Source organism: Atractosteus spatula, chromosome 20, assembly GCF_055471065.1.
Source record: "Atractosteus spatula isolate fAtrSpa1 chromosome 20, fAtrSpa1.hap1, whole genome shotgun sequence".
Classification (NCBI taxonomy): domain Eukaryota; kingdom Metazoa; phylum Chordata; class Actinopteri; order Semionotiformes; family Lepisosteidae; genus Atractosteus; species Atractosteus spatula.
Window position 1 is genome coordinate 17082283 of NC_142725.1, and position 18738 is coordinate 17101020.

At 46.7% G+C, this 18738-nt stretch overlaps 1 protein-coding gene across 5 annotated transcripts in view; it reads left to right on the plus strand.

Annotated features, from left to right (window-relative positions):
- The window catches only part of rerea (arginine-glutamic acid dipeptide (RE) repeats a), a 156202-nt gene that overhangs the window by 15255 nt on the left and 122209 nt on the right, over positions 1-18738 (plus strand). For 3 of the 5 annotated variants that reach the window (XM_088937996.1, XM_088938002.1, XM_088937997.1), the window contains one exon: positions 7850-7930. The exons of 1 other annotated variant lie outside the window; for it this stretch is intronic. The gene's annotated coding sequence lies outside the window, so the exon portion shown is untranslated. Of the gene's footprint in view, positions 1-7849; positions 7931-17355; positions 17567-18738 lie in introns of those variants that run through there. One more of the 5 variants, XM_088937999.1, reaches the window with a different exon arrangement.

Here is an 18738-nt window from a genome sequence, read left to right on the forward strand (position 1 = left end):
GTTCTCCTTTGATATCGGAGTGTGTTAAATGGGGAACCAGTGTGGAACCAAGAGTGATGGGGGGTCATTTCCTTAAGAATTCTCTGAGCGCCTGTAAAAATTCGATATTTTCCCCTTCCTCTGCTCGGTTCCACGGGAGACCAGAATACCCTTTAAATGGGTGATTTACACCGACAACGCTGCACCTGTCACTCAGAAGCTGGAAACTAGACAGAATGTTGAATAACAGGAGGATTTGTTTTCCCATAGATTATATTTGGATATAAGAATAAAAATCCTGACAAGGCAGGCTTCTACCATAATTAGCCCCTTCTTAGGCAGCGTTTGATACAAACATAATCTGTTTCCTCTCCACATTAGGGAATCGGACTGCTTAAGCATCTGCAAATACAGCATGCTGCATTTCTCTCTAGAGCATGCTTCTGTTCTCCTACATATCACATTCATTGTGTGTGTTGGGGGGGGGGGCGGCTTATGTCGTAGTAAGATGACTAGAACTGTCTTGTTTAAATATCCTTCGTCTTGTCGTGCGCATCTGTTTGTCTGCCCTCTAGTGTCATCGTGCATTTGTTTGGGTCTTCCTGTATTTCGGCGTTTTCATTTTCTCTCCTTTAGGTTTTTATAGCTGGGTGTTAATCAATTATGTAAAGTACATACATACAATATCCATCCTCCCCCACGCAGACATATCTTATTAGATCATTGTTGCTTTTTGGAGGGGTGGGGTAGATAGTGGAATGCTGGTGCTGGACGTGCTGTAGGTGTTTTCCTAGCCAGAAAGGGTAAGGGCCCCGTCTGGCCCCCACAGCTCAGACCTGCTCCACAGCGCACCCTCCCCTGTCCCGAAGACGCCTCCCTGCGGTTTGCATTCCGACTGCCCGTCAGGCCTCAGCCTGTCCTCGCCCCTCCCTGCTCACGATGTCAATAACGTGAGAGGGCAGCTAGCCACGTGCTTGAGAGCCACGTTCCAAATGCCGATTCTGATCCCCCCCCCCCAAAAGAAAGCGGCCTGTTTCTAACGGCTCCGCTCCTCCTTGCTGTCCAGGCAGGCTCCGTTTATGACCCGGCTTTGCGAGGATCGGTCTAGTTCAAGATCACGCTGTTAACATGACATCATGACATCTGTAATAGTCAAGCATATTGCAGTACCATCAAGTTGTTGTTGTTTTTTTTTGCTTTTAAATGAGAGTATTAGAAGCAGGGTACTGTTAATAGGCTTTGACAGACACCCAGATGTGTTGCTCAGGGTCTTTGCAGCGCAGGATGGCTATATGCATGTTCACAAGGGCCAGTGCTCCTTCTGCTGGGAACTCCCAGGAGTAATTGGCTTTGACGGATACAGGTAGCTGCAATGATACTGATTCTTAAGCTTGCGTGAGCCGCATAATACTGGCTAATGCCTGGAGGATTCTGTACCCATCAATATGTCCTCAGCTTGCAAGCAGCTCTTTTTATACTCTCCTACCCTGGCAGTTTATTAAAAGAAATACTTGCTTCCTGCACCGTATATTAGATTTCTGCACTGTCAAAACTGTCACCGCAGATAAAATGCTGTCCTACAACGTGCTGCACATCTGTGTTTATGTTGTAGTCGGCTGGAGGGATGTGGCGTCGAAGGTTGTTGGAGGGGAGAGGGAAAGGGTGGTGGGAGGGAGGTGCTGTTGGCGGAAAGCTGTCCATCATTTAGGGAAACAGCCGATTTCTCTGAAGGAATGGTTTCCGTTAAGTGTTGGTATCGCACTGTGCACGTCCACAGTGTCTGTGGTGTCCTTTCGTGTCCTGTCGTGTCCCAGGTTGAAAGTGTTGTAGGCTCTAGGAGGCTACAGAGGACTGTAGTGCATTCAGCTCTGTTCCTTAGGCATAACCCTGCCTTTGCTTAATTGAAGGGAAACTCCCCTCCAACACCTGCTTGGTGTATCTTTCTATTGTTTGAATCAGAAAGAATTTGCTGAACCAGGGGTAGCAAAACAAAGCAGATCGAGAGGAATCAGGGGGAGGATGCTTTGTAGAGCACGAGATCTGTAATTAGAAATTAAATAATGCCGACATGGCAGAGTTAAATAAAACACACGTTGGCATGATTCAGACAAGGTCCAAATAAAGAGAGGATACCACAGCATTGGTTCAATACAGCAGTTCTGGAATGGCAGTAGTAAATATTTCAGGGCTTTCAGTGTCAGAGAGATAGCCCTCTATAAAAGGAGAAACTGTGTAGATGGATTTGACAACCATTACTGAAAGGAGGCAAGAGAACAGAGGTTAATCAAGGGCAGCAAGGTAGAATATGACCAACCCACATCAGGTGTGTGTGTTTGGTAATCACAGCACCCCAGCTGAGCTACAGTGTGCAACATATCAGCCCACGAAACCTGGTTTAGGAAGAACGGTTTGGGAGCATTGATTGAAACGTGGCCGTTAATTCTTTGGCCCTGTAATAACACATGGCCGAAATGAGCCAGCCAATCAGTCTTATTTAAGCGGAGGGATAATTTGCTATTCTCGTATCCGGACCTGCTCAGTAAATCGTATGTGAAATATCTGTCAAGTATCGCAGGAGAAAAAGGAGATGCAGCCTGAATATATGAATCCCAGATGGGTGCGCTGTGTCGTCATACGTGGGCAGAAGAAGACTTGACATTTGTTCCTTGGAAATGCAGAGCAAGCTCGGTGGTGGGATGTTTTACTGGCACACCGGGTCCTTTCAGGGTTTTTAAACATAACTTACAGCATTAGGGTGTGTGAACGAGTCGGCTTGTGTTCCTCTAACGAACGGCCTTATTTTCATTGCCTTGGTACAGAGACATCGCGGTCTGTCAAGAAAAGGGCCTGCTGGTTTCGTGAGGCTTTGCGCTTGTGTTTTGCTCTTCATTGTTGCTCTAGTTTTAGTTGGAAAGTGGCAGTCTGGCAGACTCTGTCCTTGCCTAACAAGCCCAGCAGTTCACAGGGAAATGTAAGAGGAAATGAAAAATAACTGGCCTTACATGTGCCCTTCCTGGGTTGCAGAGAGAGCCCCAGTCAGTAGTGCTTAAGTCTCGGCTCTGAAAATAGCCGTCTTCTAAAGGGATTGAGCTGTTGAGGTTGCCTGCCGTCCCCTGATGTCAGAGCCGGTGTGGGCGAGAGGTCAGGCTGCTGCCCCGCTGGACCCCTGCCCTTTGAGATGCTGTAGCCACTGGCGTTCACTTCCCCGCCGCCTCTCCCTGCGCGGCAGCTCGGACCCCCAGGTTGTGTCGGATACCGGGGGGCGGGGCTGGCGGCAGACGCGGAGACACGGAGACGCAGCGGTAGGTTGTGCGTTTCGGAGCACGCGGCCAGCGGCCGCGCGTTGTGCCAACATGTGATGCCGCCGCAGGTGCCATCCGCCCTGTCTCTCACTGACGGGCTCGCAGGTCTGCGGCGGTGCCGATGGCCGCGACAGATCTTGCTGCGGCATCTCCCCCCCCCCCCCATGAGAGCGCAGAACATCAGCATTGCAGCCCCACAGCGCTGGGGGGCCTGGGGTCCATTCCAGACCTGGGGTACTGTCTGTGTGGAGTTTGTATGCTCTCCCCGTGTTCGCCTGGGTCTCCTCTGGGGGCCTTGGTTAACTGGTGCTGGTGGGGTAGCTGGCTTCTGGGAAAGGCCCTGGTGTGAGTGGGTGTGTATCCTGGCATCCCGTTTAGGGAGCGCCCTGCCTTGTGCCTCTTGCTTGCTGGGATGCTACCCTGAGTTGGAAGAAATGGTTAGAAAATGGTGGAAGAGGAAGCCAGCTTTTGCCCTCCTCTTGTAAACCCTCACTTGTAAGGGAAGCGCACAGCATAAAAATGGATTAAGGGAGATGTATTCTGAGAAGCGAACGGAAAGCTTGGGTTTGGCATTTGAGAAGCGGTCTTTTCCAATTAATCCCGGCCTGATTTCTCCCAGCTGCTGAGCGTACCTGTCACAGGTGCCAATACTGTTGCTCCCCACATGTGGTTAAATAAGCCTGCGCCCCCGTACACACACGCACACGCACACGCGCACAACCCCTTATGTAATATAAATATTGCATGCTTTCCATTTCCTCATTAATCTTCAGAACATGCATAGAAATGAAAAATTAATTTATGTATAGTTCCAGCTCCCCTATCTACTGGAGATAATTAAGGAGAACTAAATTGAGCTCTATTAGAAGGATTTCATTTCTTAGTTAATATTTGCTGAATAATAAGTATAACACAACTGACCTTCTTAAACAGTTTTTCCCACGTAAAAACTCTCTTATGGTTCAGTTATTTACAGTTAAAAACACGTTTTTCTGCGACTTCTCTCCTCAACTCTCGCCTTTACTTACTATCTCTCTACCTTCTGTTTTCGGTACTGTTAGTTTTTATTGTTTTTTTCCAGATTCTGCACATTTCCTGCAACATTCGAGGATTCTAGTATTATTTGAACCTCCAACCCCCTGCTTTCTCTCCCTCCCTGCCTTCTCTATATGTCATTCTCTGTTTTATGAGTTATTTCTTAAGCCTTCGGATTTCTCCTCTTCCTTTGGTTTTGATAGAAAATAACTTTTTGAGGAAATTGAGCTGACCTTGGTCTCTCCCCTTCTCAGTATAATGCTGATGTATGGTTTGGCTGCCGAGATGCTCGGTAAGTGAAAGACATGTTTTTATTTCCCTGTGCAGGTTGGGGAAGTCAAGAAGGATTACAAAATAATTTTATTTTTCCAGAAGAGAGACTGCTTAGCAGTCTAGTACCATTTGAGGATTTTTATATCCGTATAGGTGGAGCCAGTACTTGCTGTACGAGCGAAAGCATGTTGGGGAAACCCTATTTTCTAGGTTATTAAATGCTACTCATAAGGATACATTAGTTCTTACTAGACGTTTTAGTTCGGAAAACTATTAAACGAGGATGAATGAAATGTTGAACGTAGCGGATATCTGTCCTCTTGTCTCTAATTGTGTTGTTATAAAGTGCCCTGTGTTTGATGTGCGTGCGCAGTGTTACTGAGGTTGGTAAAAAGGCGACCGAGTCTGGATTTTTGGAATAAATGAGTAGTCATCAGCTCAGACACAGAAGATTGGGAAGTGGTTGCACTTTGTCAGATGACCGAGCTGTTTGTCAGGTCTTGTTTTGGTTTTAGATGTCTGGACGCGGTATTTCTATTACAGAGTAGCGAAGCCGAAGTGTTGTCGCTGGTAGGGGCACGAGTGCTCTTTTGTAGGGCAGAAACACAGGACTTAAACTCTAGGCAATTAAAATAAGGTCACTTTCAGATGAGCTTAGAATTGAAATTGAAATTGCTTTGCCGGGGGTGTATGGAGTGATACAACCTCACGTTTTCCATAAATAAAGCTAGTTATTGCTATTATGTAACAGTTGTGCACCTGCTTTAAGGTCTTTAATTATTGATTAAAATGCGTGCAGACTGGAAACATTATATAGTCGCTCCAAGCTGTACAAAGCACTTTAGTGCTGGCCTGCTTGCGATGTGCAAGGAAACGGCACGCTGTGGCGAATCGGTCGCGTTCGGGTGCGTTCTGGGGAGTTCTGTGCTGAGACGTGGCCTCTTGGTGTGGAGTGGGTGAGGTAGACCCACAGGCCTTCGCCCTGTCCCTCCGGCCGGCCGGCCTGCTTGCCCTCCTGCTCTGGCTCTGCTGCGGTGATCTGGCCGCGGAGTGGCTCTCGGGGTAAAGGGGTCGTACTTGGCTAAGCATGCCACTGCCTTCCCATTTTGGGAAGGCTAATGCGCTCTCGGCTAGTGATGTATACGCAGTAATCACCTGACTAATCTCGCTGTGATCCAGCCAAGTCCTGGATGATGACAACAGGCCCGGCATGGTTGATCCTCTGCTGTTATGTGCAGATCCGCTGTCCTGCAGAAATATAAATAGCGGCCGTGTTTAGGCAACAAAGGTGTAAGGGCTGTGGGTGATGGTGAGGTGATTATTAAGGCTGAAAGCTGCGTGCAATGTTTGTATTACAGCTAACAAGTGGGCTGAATAATGAGTCTGAGGATCTGTGTCCTTCCAGCTTCAGCAGAAACAGCCTGCCTGTTTGTGAAAAAGCAAACAGAAACGTATAGCAAATTGAACAATATTTTTTTCCCCCAGAAGCATAAATAAGAGCAGTTCATAAATATTTTGTGAGCGCGTTATCATGTATCTGAAATGCGTGGAGTCCTGCAAGTGCATGAGAACAAGCAGGCATAATGTGCTTTTAAACTCAACTGTTTTTTCTTTCCTGCTCACCACTGTTTTTTTTTAACGTGTGCTCACAAACTGCATGTGCATTCATGCTAAAAATAATGAGAAGGAACATATTTTACAGCTTTGTAATTATGGTAATCTATCACTGTACCTGCATTTGAGGGAATGAGAGCCTTTTTAAGAGAGAATTATATTTGCATGTTATACATTGGGGGTGTCAAGGCTGAGTCATTAAAGCTGCCAGTGTCGTGTTTTAAACTGTACAGTGTCTGTGGGAGCTGGTGGGGATGGAGACACAACAGTTTTAGTTTTTGCCTTCAGGGTGACTTAATTTCAACTTTAGGCACAGGCAGCGCGAGGGAGCAGAGCCTGTGGAGATTGTGCAATAAGTCTGAATCTGCAAAGGAATAGATGTCTTTATCTCCCCACTGCTCTGCTCACCACTTAACACCTTGAGAATACAGACAGTTCCCATGATACCAGAGTGCCATTCCCATCCTGTCTTTGCTGTCTATTGTTTCTGGGGGTTGGGGGGAATCAGCTTTTACATATAGGGTGTGTGTGTGCCCGAGTGGAAGTAATTAATTCTGTTTTTGTTCGTGTGCGCTAGGCTTTTTTAATTTTTTGATAACTAGTCTGTAAAAACAACCCCAAAGCCTCAGAAATCTCATGCCTTATCCAGGCTAGTAAGTGTATTCCTGAAAAATGATGATATTATGATTACAGCATTTTAATGATTAAGTCATTATTAGTGACACACAAAATCTGTCTACTGGTGCTCCTTGGTTTGACGTACTCTGCTCCTTTTTTGGGTAAGTTATTATGAAACGATTGCTGCTGGGAAAAATCAATGTTTTAATGCAGTGGTCTAATCCAGAGACTTAATAACCCTTAGCTCTGGTAATTGCATAGGTCTGAATGCTTCAGTGGCATCAGACAGATGTCCCTACTGACAGATCGAGGATGTGTAAGATGTGCGATGAAAACGATGATCTTTTTTTTTTGTCTAAAGTCAACAAAGATGTAAAAAACGCAGAAGAGAAGAAAAGCTTGTCCGTTTCCCAGGGGCACATTAAAATAATTGCAGGATTTCCTAATGAAATTCTGGTTTTGAGCTGGAGTGCACCATTCCGTACATAAATCAGCTTCTGCAAGCTGTTTTCATGTTTTTTTGGGGGGCGTTTGAGAGCGGGCTCCTTCCTAAGCGCTCTGAGTCTCTCCTGGCTGTGGACGGCGAATGTAAAATGTCAGTGTTATTGAACGGGTGCTGCGAGGCAGGATGGTGATGTTTTCATTTCCAAGCTGTGCGAGGGGAGGGGTCGAGAGAGCCAGTGAGCTCTAGAGGGCACTGTAAATATCTGCGAAACTCATCTTTACAACACAATTACTGGCAGGCCTGCTGAAATGTCACATAACAATGTGGGGTCATCAAATCAAAAGGCTGTTTTTTTTATGATAACATAAAATGAAATCTTGAATGGTGTAAAAGGGTGATACAGCCTTGAACGCTTCCCTGGCATGTTGAAACAAAGCAGCCTAATGAAGTTCTAATAGGGCGATGCTGATTTGTAACGCAGCAGCTATGTAAATACGTCGTGCACGTGGCGTCAAGGTACGATTGCTGGTCTGGCTTGTTTGATTCATGCTTTTGCTTTTTTTCTTTTTTTTTTCCCCTTCAGAATCTCGTTGTGTTTCAGTGCTTGTTAGGATTTGGATGGGGAGATGTTGAAGTACTGAGGAAATACTTGAATGCAGTCAAGGTTAGTTAACGTGCGACAGTGATATGAGCAGTGAGTTCACTCTCACTCCTCCTCCCCCCCCCCCCCCCCCACTTCCCTGACCTTCCAGATTAACAACCAGACCTCTCTCTCCACCATCTCCCTGCCTGTCACCCCCCCCCCCCCGAACTGCCTGCTGCTCTGTGTGGTGTCCATCATGCGACACTCCTGTCCCCTCTGCAGTGTGCAGATGTGCCCTGTCTCGTCTCCATTAACAATGCACACTAACTTCCTTTCTGACCTAAATATTTCTCTCTCTGTCTGTGAAACGTTCTGTAATGTTTTTATGCTCTTCTACCTTGGCGTTTATTTTCCGAGCGATCCAGCGTTTGTTTGCCTGGTAACAAGTGCTGTAATTTGTATGGTGACCTTATCTGAAGCATTTATATCTGAGTATTTGTGTGTGTGTGTGTGGGGGGGGGGGGGGGACAGACGAATGCAAAACTTCCAAGTCCTGCTTTTCTGATGTGACACAAATGTTGTGAAAAGTGCCATTGTGGTGTGTGAATGTGTTAAAAGTTGCACTTTCTTCCAGAGGCCTCTGAACTTGGGCTGGGGCGAGGGGGCGGTTTCTTTAGCGATTTGTCACACTGTTTTCATTTTGCGAAGTAAGATTCTGATAAATTAACATTGATGTAAATATAGGTTGAGTGCATGTAAAGAGGCTTTCAATGCAGAGCCGCTGGTTGGCAATGAATGGAGCTGTTGTTCCTCATTTTCCAGTCGGTTTTCTAGTTGCAGAGCCGCTGGAATACAGCGGTGCTCATTCTTCAGGCCGTGCGCATTAGTGGTTCATGGCTGCAGCTGTCCGATAAAATGGATGAAACGAGCTGCTGTTCATTACGGTGGGCCCTCATCACGTGTCCGAGCGGCGTGGACGATTTTGTTTCGGCCTGGGTTTTCTGCAGCGAGAATCGTCAGGGAAGCATCCAAGTTCTTTCTCAACGTTCACAGTGGGGTGGTTCCCCCTTAGGTGGTCACCCAGTGAACAGGTCGAGAGCAGATTTACTGCCCTGCTGTTTCCCCTGTCGACTGAGCAGCGAGAGTTAGATGTTGAAACAGGCTTCGCTGAGGGGTCTTACAGGGCGCTGAAGCCGGGTTGATCCCCTCGGAGAGACGCACTTGAAAGTCAGGGGTAAGTGGTCCCTGTCTGTACTGGGCTGTTATCTGGACTTGTTCGCTGTAGGAAGGCTCCAAGAGTTGTACTGGGCTGTACAGATGCTTCACCAATATACACCTGACACTTACATTTGTGTGCATTTCCTGAGGTGTGGAAGCGTTCCACAAGAAAACACTGAAACATTGGTTAAAGTTTTTTTTCTTAGCATTGTATTTAGTTGAAAGGCTTGAAGAGTAACTTGTGATTTACAAAATACAGGCTGGGTAGAATTTATTCACTGCAATTCCACAGCTGGGGTAGGAGAAGTGGCCTGGGATTACTTATTGTAATATTTTTTGCCGTTTTTAATTTTTTTCCTGTCTGAGTAGGAATGTTTTGCACAAATGCAGGCACAGTTCTTGCACTGTGCTGAGCTTCTCTCGGAGCACTGTGGCTGTAGGGATAAGAACACAAGAAGGATACCACAGTTAAAACAGATGTTCTCCCCCCCCCTTTCTTGAGGAAGTGCAGTTATGGCCATATGTTCCAACCACTACCCATGGCTGTGTTTTCAATCAAAGCTGCAAGTACAGACTTACATTATCATAGTTAATCTGGCCCTCGTCCCCTCTAATGCTGCACTGCAAATGAAGTTAGAGCCCTGCTGCAAGCACTTTCCCATTTGTTAATGGGACCCTCAATCACACAGTCTTCTAGCCTAGTCAGTATCTTTCACAAGCTAAAAAAAAATTACCTGTCTGCATTCAGTGCTTTTTTTAAAAAAAAATCTCTGACCCTTTGCACGTTTGCTGATGAATAAAAAGGCCTTTCTTACCAAATCGAGAGCATTTTAAAAGCCCTTGGCCTTTCCAGCTGATGTCATCTGAAATATATGAGAAAGTGAAGAGTGCTTTTAAATGCTCTATTTGTTTTACTGGGAACACTCAATTTTTAAAGCATATAATGTGATCGCGCTCACTCTGCCTCTTGCGTTTCTGCATCTGCAGACCATAACCAGGGACTGAGCCCATCTCCACATCCCTAGATGGATTATTCTTTCTTGTTGATAAGTCTTCTCTTTCGAGAGTTACCATCTGAATCTCGAATGGAAATCTGATCTCCTCTTTCAGCCGAAAACCATCAGGATTTTAATAGGCAAGTGCTTCCTGTAATGAAGCACAAGTGGAAGAGCTCCACGACGGTAGCTGGCTCTGAGAACTGAGTGCCAGACGCGGGCATCTCCTGAATCGCTGATTCCTGGGCCGATGCAGATTTGCACAAGCTGCACTGATGCATTTTTTTTCCTCTCCCTGTGAAATTATTCTAGAGGGAAAGACGTGAAAAATCCCTTTCATTTTTTTTTTTTAATCCTGGCACACAGATGGGATTTAGTGTTTATTTTAATGTACTCGCTTGTACAAAACCAGTTTAGAATTCCCTCTCCTCGCCGCCTTCTGCAACCACTGACACTTGTCTTTGGAAAACACAGGAAGCCGATTCTGTTTCTAGGGGCAGGCTGCCAAGTTATATTTTAAGTTCTGCTAATGGATTATTAATGAAGTAGGGGAAGAGTAAGTGAATAATATTGACAAAACATTTCCCATTAAAACTCAACAACTTGATCTCGGAGTGGGCTGACTAAAGACAGGTGTCATATTTGAACATCGGAGTGCTGGAGAAAGGGATCCTAACAGAGATGAGGATTTCATTTGGTGCAAAAAAAAATCTTAAAAGGATGTGTTCTGCTTTTTTTTTCTCTCAGCTGCTTCTGGGTTCATGCTAGATTTTATAAATGTTAAAAGCAATTGAGCTGAACCTCTCGTCATAGGATGTTCTTCATTGTAACAGGAGTCAGCCAGTGTGACAGCGGTATTGTGATTATAGTTTGAATGTAAATGAAATTGAAGGACGAGGGCTCGGGTCAGATATCTCTTCGTCCTTTATTGCTACACCGGTTTCTGAACATAGGGCCATTGCTCATGAGCGACGGTAATTACTGTCTTGTGCACAGAGATCTGAAATGATTAAACTTGCTCTTCTGCTGTGCATCCAGCAGATGGGGCAGTTTGGGATTAACGCTGGTAATTGTGAACACTAAATCTGTGTTTCCCATGTTTCCTCAGTGGATCGACTGCAATGTTTAGCTTTTTAAGTGGAATCGTCATTAAGCTCCATAAGAAGAGCTCCAGTGCATGGAAATATTGCATATCACTACTAACTACTAATTTATTTGGCTGATGTTTTTATCCAAAGCAACTTACACTTAGACATGTATATCTGGGTATTTTAATGTAGCAATCCAGGTGTAGTACCATGATCAGGGGTTCAACCGTAGTGTCTCACCTGGAATTTGGACCTACAACCTTCCACATAAACCATATTTAAGTATTTTTTCAGTATCTTTCAGTACACGTGTGGCTTTACCGAAATGTTGTGGAGCTTTTGCATCAGGTGATTTTGATTTTTATTTCAAATTCCTGTGTAAAAAAAAATCGTTTTTTAAAATCTCTTTGAGCAGAATTTTTTTTTTTAAAAAGGATTCTTGCTTGTTAAGCGATGTTTTAAAGATTCAGTCTTTAAAAAGACGCGTTTTTGGTGAGCTGCTGAGCGGCAGGGTAGACGCCCAGAGGCCTGTCTGAAGTGCTACCTGTGTTATTCTGAGAGAACTGGATGAGGATGAGAGCTCTTTCAAGACCTCCCCATCTGAGACTCCCTGAAAGTTTTACAGCATTACATTTTCTCCTCAGGGGGAGGAAAAAAAACGGCAGTGGTTTATCTTCGCGTATCTGCTATAAATCACTTCCTCCTACTACACGGCATTTAACAGATCTCGCTTCACGAGGTTTTGCAGACAGGAGCCGCTTAGTCTGTGTAGTCTGAGGAAGAAAAAAGTGTTTTCCTTTAAACAGGTTGATTCTAATTGAGATCTGTCAGTCTGTGAGGGAGTGTGTCGGCTTCTTTCTGAGCTGCAGACTTTTTTCCTCCACGGCTTTCAAGCATGTGAATTACAAGGAATGGAAAATAGTGGCCCATCCATTTGTAAATGTCCTTTTTTGTGGGGTCAGAACCCCTAAAACAGGTCTTTGTGTGGCTGGTTTAATGTGTTTGATTTGAGACAGTTGACAATTTTAAGAAAGTGCTGAAGAAGGCTTATGTGCATGCATGTATATAGCTGGCCATGAACAGAATGTAAATACAAGAGTTCAGACTCTCAGGCTTGAGGGCTTTGCCAAATGTGGATCAGTAGCAAAGTAAATAGAGTAACTTTTCAGCTATGCTTTAAATTGATAACCTAAGTAATGAAAAATTCCTGACATTCTTTCAGGGGGAGTTCTGGTACATTTATAATGATAATTCTTCAAAGTAATTTCTGATTTAGGCAGAGCTTCATGTAAGTATATTAAATCCCGTTGTGGTCTCTCAAAAGATGCCTGAGCATCTGCAAGTTAGTATATTGCCTCCTGGGTTAAGTATGACAAGAGAAAAGTGTGCATAAAAAATGTTTTCCTTATTTGGGATAGGCTTTGGAGGAAACTGATGTCGGGCGCTTCCTTGAGCTTGAGAGAAAGGGCTTCCTTTAAAATAACAATTGAAGTGCAGATTCGAGTGCAAATGCAGATGCTGTGCATTGGAGATTTTCCTTCCCTTGATGAGGCTGGTATGGCAAAAAAAAAATCCCTTCCATTTATTTTCCAGCCATTTCCACAGTTTCAAGCATCAGCTTTTTTTTTATATATATATAAATAGCTTGGGTCGGCTTCCAAGTTTTCCTGACCTACTGTATGTCCCTCTTGGGGTGCTGTGTGCTTGTCTAATACTAATTAAAAGATCAAGAGGGCTAAGAGGGGGAGGGCATGTAGGGGGAAGACGGGGGGGGGGGGGGGGGATGCAAGGTTCCTGAAGGAGAACATTTGTGTGTTCCTCATGGCAGCAGCAGAGTATGGAAGTGACCTCAAGAGAAAGCAAGAGAGTAATAAAAGAGGCCGGGGCTGAGATCATCCTTGAAATCCCGTCAGTTTGTGTTCCCATTGTTTTTCCTGTCGGCCCTCGGAGGGAAGAAAAAAAAAAGTCTCTTGGCCATCTGTGCTAAGATGTACTCCCCCCCCCCCCCCCACCTCCTGACAGATTCCACTCCTTTCCTGAAAAGCTCCCACATTCCCTTAAACGCCGCTGCAGTTGTGTGGCGGTGAGGTGGGAAACCGGGAAGCAGAACCCGTGATCAGACGGTGGCGAGGGTCTGCTGATCTTTCCGTCGATGTGCGACCTGCCCTCTGTGCTGGTTCTGCCCACCCTGGCCTGCGCTGGCTGTATTTATTTAGGTTGCGTCCTGCTCTGAAAGTTCCCAGCTTTTTTTTTTTTTTTTTACAGGCTCTGTTCTCCTCTGAGCTCGCCTCCTTGTGACTGGTCTCCATACCCCCGCTGTATTTATTAAATTGTTACTAGATAGCTAAGTACTTGAGGGGCCGGTGCCTGAACACGGTGCCAAGTCTCTCAGATGCTCAGCTCGTTCATCCATGTGACTTCAAGTCCCCTCTGTGAGCTGCCTGACATTTTTCTTGCAGACCATTTCCTTGAGAGTCTCTCTGTGTGTTTTATGTATTTATGCATTATACAGCATGGTCTCTCAGCCAGGTCCAAACGCACAGGAGCAGGACTGCAGCTTTCACCAGCGAAATGACGGCTGACTTAGAGAAGTATTTTGTTAATTACAATACAGCCTGTACTTTTTGGAATGCTTTAATAATCGGGATTAAATTCTCATTTGCATTTTTAATTTATGCTGTTATCTCCAGCCTCCAACTATCAAGGTTGTAAGGAGTTTGTGTGAGTTTAATCTCCTCAGATGGGGGTCTCCTAGGCTGTGTCTCCTGCCGTGGAATTCGGCTTCTGAGAAACGATCCCTTTCCTTACGTAGTGAAGGATTCTGATCCTGCCTGACTTGAGTACTTGTTTTTGTTTTGAAGGGGGTTATTGTATGAAATTTAGTTTTTTTTTTAAAGCAAGCAAAACAGTGGCAGCTAATTGATTTTTTTCTTCCTCAAGGGGGTAAAGGGAGGGATTGGGGGTGGAGGGGGGGGGGTGGTGGTGTTGGATACTAAACAGAGCTGAATAGACAGTCGGCTTCCCAGACACATGCTTAGGCCTGTAGAATGTAGAGTGCTTTGCTTGTAACTGCACCCGTTGTCTCCTTTCATTATCTGTTAATGGCGCTCAACATGACAGGGCTGTGTGATAAACAGGGGCTGTGTGAAATCCTGGAGGTGGAGTTCCGGCTCAGCGGCCTGGGAATGGGATCCATGACACGGCTCCGGTGAACCTGTGTCAAGCTCCTTAGCAGATCGTTCTGTTGGACAAACTCGGTGCCTTTTTTTTTTTTTACAGCTCCGAGGGTGAAATGCTTGTCCCTGACCTTAATGTTAAAAAATACAATAACCCTAGTCTGCGTAGCTTCGGGAAACAATTTGCTGTGATTGTTTGGCAGACGCCGGAGCAGTTTGTTTGCACTCATGTGCGTTGATGTGTGCTTTACTAGAACCTTGCTCAGGGGTGTAACAGTTAATGCCCCACGGGGGATTCGAACCTACAACCTTCCCAGTTTTGAGTCCGGATAGATGGGGCGCGTTTTGAGGCCGTGTGTCCTGAAAGTGCAGGGGAAAGTCTGTAGCTGGGGCGATGAGGTATGGAGTGGATGTGCCGATGTTGCAGTCATGGGGTTGATCATGGCAGGCGTTTTATCCCAGATGGCGCGTCCCGACTCCGGGACAACCGGCTGACATAGCAGGATCTGCGGGAGGCAGACTTCTTTTCCAAGATGAGTGGGTGACGTTCCTCGACACTGTCCTCTTCATCCTGCTGGCCCAATGTCCCACCTTTCCCCTGTGACGGGGAGAAGCGCTGCAGGTCCTTTATTTCAGCAGGGGCGCTGCGTTTTCACTCTTTTTCCTTTAAAGGCCGGCTGGGGCTGCCCCAGAAGAGCTCATAAGGCGTGCATTTGCACACAACTGGGAGGTCTGCCCTTCTGAGTTGAGAGGGGGAGCTGTATAAAAAAGGACAGTGCTGTACGCGCTCAATACACACTCCTTTCCTGCGACTAGGAATGGACACCGAACTGGCGTAGGATCCGCAGGGGAGCTGGAGGGACCTGTGCATCTGCGCTCGTCCTTGCAGGCTGAGAAATGCAAGCTCCAGCCTTGCTTGCTGGGAGGGGATCGTGTTTTCGAGTGATGTAATCACCAGGGACACCCTCTTATTGAAAACCCAATGTGCAGCATCAGGTCGTGGAGCAACAAACACCCTGCACAACAGATTCAGTTTGTATTGATTGATTAAGCCTTTCTGAATAACGAGGCGTTAATGTGGACCAAGTATATGGATGAGATTAGGGTTATGTCCCTCCATATTTGTTCATGGCCGGGGAGATTCACGGAGATTTTTTTGTTGTTGTTTTCCACGATCTTGAAGGTAATTTAAAACGAGCAGGTTGCTTGCGCGGTTGTGCAATAGGATCTTCTAGTTAATGTCTCGTTGCTTTAAACCCTGCAGCTAACCAGCGAGGAACAATATGAGTTTTGCATTTTTGAAGCTGGGAAGTTATTTGTTTAGTTCTGCGAAATGGAAGCCCTGTTCTCAAAGCAGTGGTTGACAGGTAAAATGTGTGTGCATTACATTACCTGGGGATTGTGTTTCCTTCATTTTGAACTTGCCGGTCATGTATTATGAGCTTTGACGACAGCCTGAAATAAATTTAAATGTACTGATTCATCACTGACGTCTTGTGTGGTACCATGTCTTGTTTACAAAGGGTGAACTAAGTGGTTTAATTTTTAATGCTGGCACTTACTGGGATGTTAAAATCAAAGAGCACCGGTCCTCTACTTAACTGCACAAAGTGGAACACAGTCCCGCACGGAGTTCAGGGTAAATTGTGCATTTTTTCTCCTGGTCCTGGTAACGCTGGGGAGATCAATAGACGATATAAATGGATGCACATTAGCCTGTAGCTCAACACCTAGCGCTTCTTAAAGAAGATCATTAAGCGGTTTTAAGTTAATGCAGCATTTTAAGTTATAAAGAGATGCCGCCCGCCCGCCTCTTATGTGCTTTCTCTGTTTGAGGATCAATATCCGCGATTGTGTACAAACCGTGTCAAAACCAGCTTATTTTTCTATGCACTAGTCATCCATCCTTGCAGTTGGCGGTGCTTGTCCTCTCTCTCTCGCAAGTAATGGGAGGCGTGCTGTTCCTGACACGCCAGGAGAGCGCGGGTTCACCACGTCTTATCGATCGTCTGTATTATAGACGAATAAAGCCCCCCCCCAAAAGAAAAGTTCGTGTTTAGATTCACCAGACATGCGCTGAAACCTTGTTGTTTTTTCTCTCCCCTTACGTTAGGTTTGTGAGACCTACATTTTTAGAATGGAAACGGATATCCGTTCTTGATGTGTTTAATTGACCTAGACAAGAAGCGTTTCCTTCCCCCCCACCGAATAGCTCTTTGATCTGCAGTTTCGCGTCAGGGCCGCTGTAGTTAATATTCCTCGCAGCAGCCGCGGATGTTGAACGGTTGATGGCTCCCGGTTTGCCTGGCCTGAGTGTAATATATTGCTTACCGATGCATTTTCGCGCAGACTGCGTTATTACGGTTCGCCCATCAATCAAGATACTCCCCCCTCTCCTTCCCAAAACACGCGCACACACACACACACACGTCTTCTTTCTCCCCGCTGTCCCGAGGAGCGGAAAAGACAGGAATCCAGTCCGGGTTTTGCTGGCAGCTGTTTTTGTAGTGTTGGGGGGGTGTGTGTGTGTGTGTGTGTTGAAGGGGGTGGTGGTGGTGATGTAGTTATTCTCCTTCACTAGTGTCTGGATAAGGAGACTAGGTCAGGCGTGTGTGTGTGTCTGCCTGCCGAACAGCTGAGGAGGAGAGAGAGAGAGTGAATGTGTGTGTGTGTGAGAGAGAGAGAGGAGGAAGCGGAGTCAGTAAACGGTGAACTCAGTGATTTCCTTTACGCAAACTACAGTCTCATCTACTACTACTGCTGCTGCTGCTGCTGCTGCTACCACCGCCGGCGCGCTGCGCACACCGGGCTGCAGAGGAGTTGTGAGAGAACTGATTGCCGTTTCTTTATTTTTGTGTGTGTGTGTGTTAGTCCCCGCACTCGGGTCTCTGGCGGTCCGTGCGTGTGAGAATAACGAAGCAGGACCGCCTTTTTGTCAGGCAAGTGGCTTAACCCCCCCCCCCCCAGCACCAACACCACCACCACCACCACCACCACCTCCTCCTCCTCCTCCCGATCCCGCTCCTTCTCCCATTTTGTGCGGGGCAGCGGCTGGTAACGGGCAGAGGATTAAAAAGAAAAGAGTGCCTCAGAGGCGTGGGGCTCCGTCTGTTTAGCCCCCCTCTGGTTGTTGGACCCGGCCCAGGGCGCGGAGGGGTCAGTTCGGAGCGGCTGGCCCGGGATCGCGGCGAAAGAGTTTGCGAGGCACCTCGCGGAACTCCGGCATCGGCAGGCTGGCGGGTGAGTATTGTTCCCGGGAATTAAGGGACAGGAGGAACGGATGGGGGAGCGGGAAGAGGAGGAGGGGTGTTTCTGGGGGGTAGGAGACGGTGGCACGGCAGCGAGGGCTTTAATTAAAAACCTACCGTTCGCAATTACGACGCTCTGCCGATGAGTCGGGAGAAGTGCACGCAGACCTCGCTTCTGGAGTGCTTCACTTTGCACGCCGACGGCAGGCGTGCTCTCGTTAAGGACGTGTTTCACGACTTCACACAAGGAGCGGAGCAAAACTTTTTTTTTTACGCGTCTGCGTGTGTGTTCAAGTTTTTTTTTTTAAATCGTTGTTGTTGTTGTTGCCGGATCCGGTCTGCACGTTTGACTTCGGGCTTACATTATTTCTTCGTAAAGCTCCGTCGGGCGCAAGCGTAAACTACAGCCCGAAGCTATTAATTGCATCCGTGCACGTTTGTTAAAAACGAAAAGTTCCCCCCCCCCCCCACACACAACAACAAAACACTGATGTTTGAAAGGAAAGAGGGGAAGGAGGGGGGGGGGGGGGTCGTGAGTGCGTTTCTCGAAACGTTTCAACGATCCTGAAATAATAATAAAAAAACAGGTTTCAGGAAATGCTCCCCGTGCAGAGGAGCTCCCCCCCCCGCGCGCTGCCGCCGGTGCGCACCGGGCAGCACGTGCAGGGCCGAGCGACTCGCGGCCCTCCGGGGTGGGGGGGGGGGCTGCTGTGCGCGCAGCTGCCCTCCTGATAAGGCACTGGAGGGGGGTGTTTGGGAGGAAGGATTGGTGTTCAAGGTTTTGCTATTGTGTTCTGGTTGAAAGGCGCTGCGACGGCTTGCTCTCCCGTGTGGGGAAACACGTACGCGTTGCACGCTTTAGGAGAAATCTTGGGACTTTTTTTTTCTCTCTCGGGGGGGAACAGGAGCTCTTACTGTGTTTTTAACGGGCTGCCTTCTGACCCCAGAGTGTGTAAAGACTCCCGAATACAGGACGCGTCTGTAGTGTCGGCCTGGGGCTGATCTTTCTTGAGACTCGACCATTGAAGATTTGCGGGGTAGTTTAGAATTGTAACATTTTTAGTTCACCTGTTTTTTATTCCGGGTCTCTTCCATTTTGAATGTTTTTTTTGGGGGGGAGGTTCGGGTTTTTAATGAATCATAACGTAGAGGAACCGCATGGCG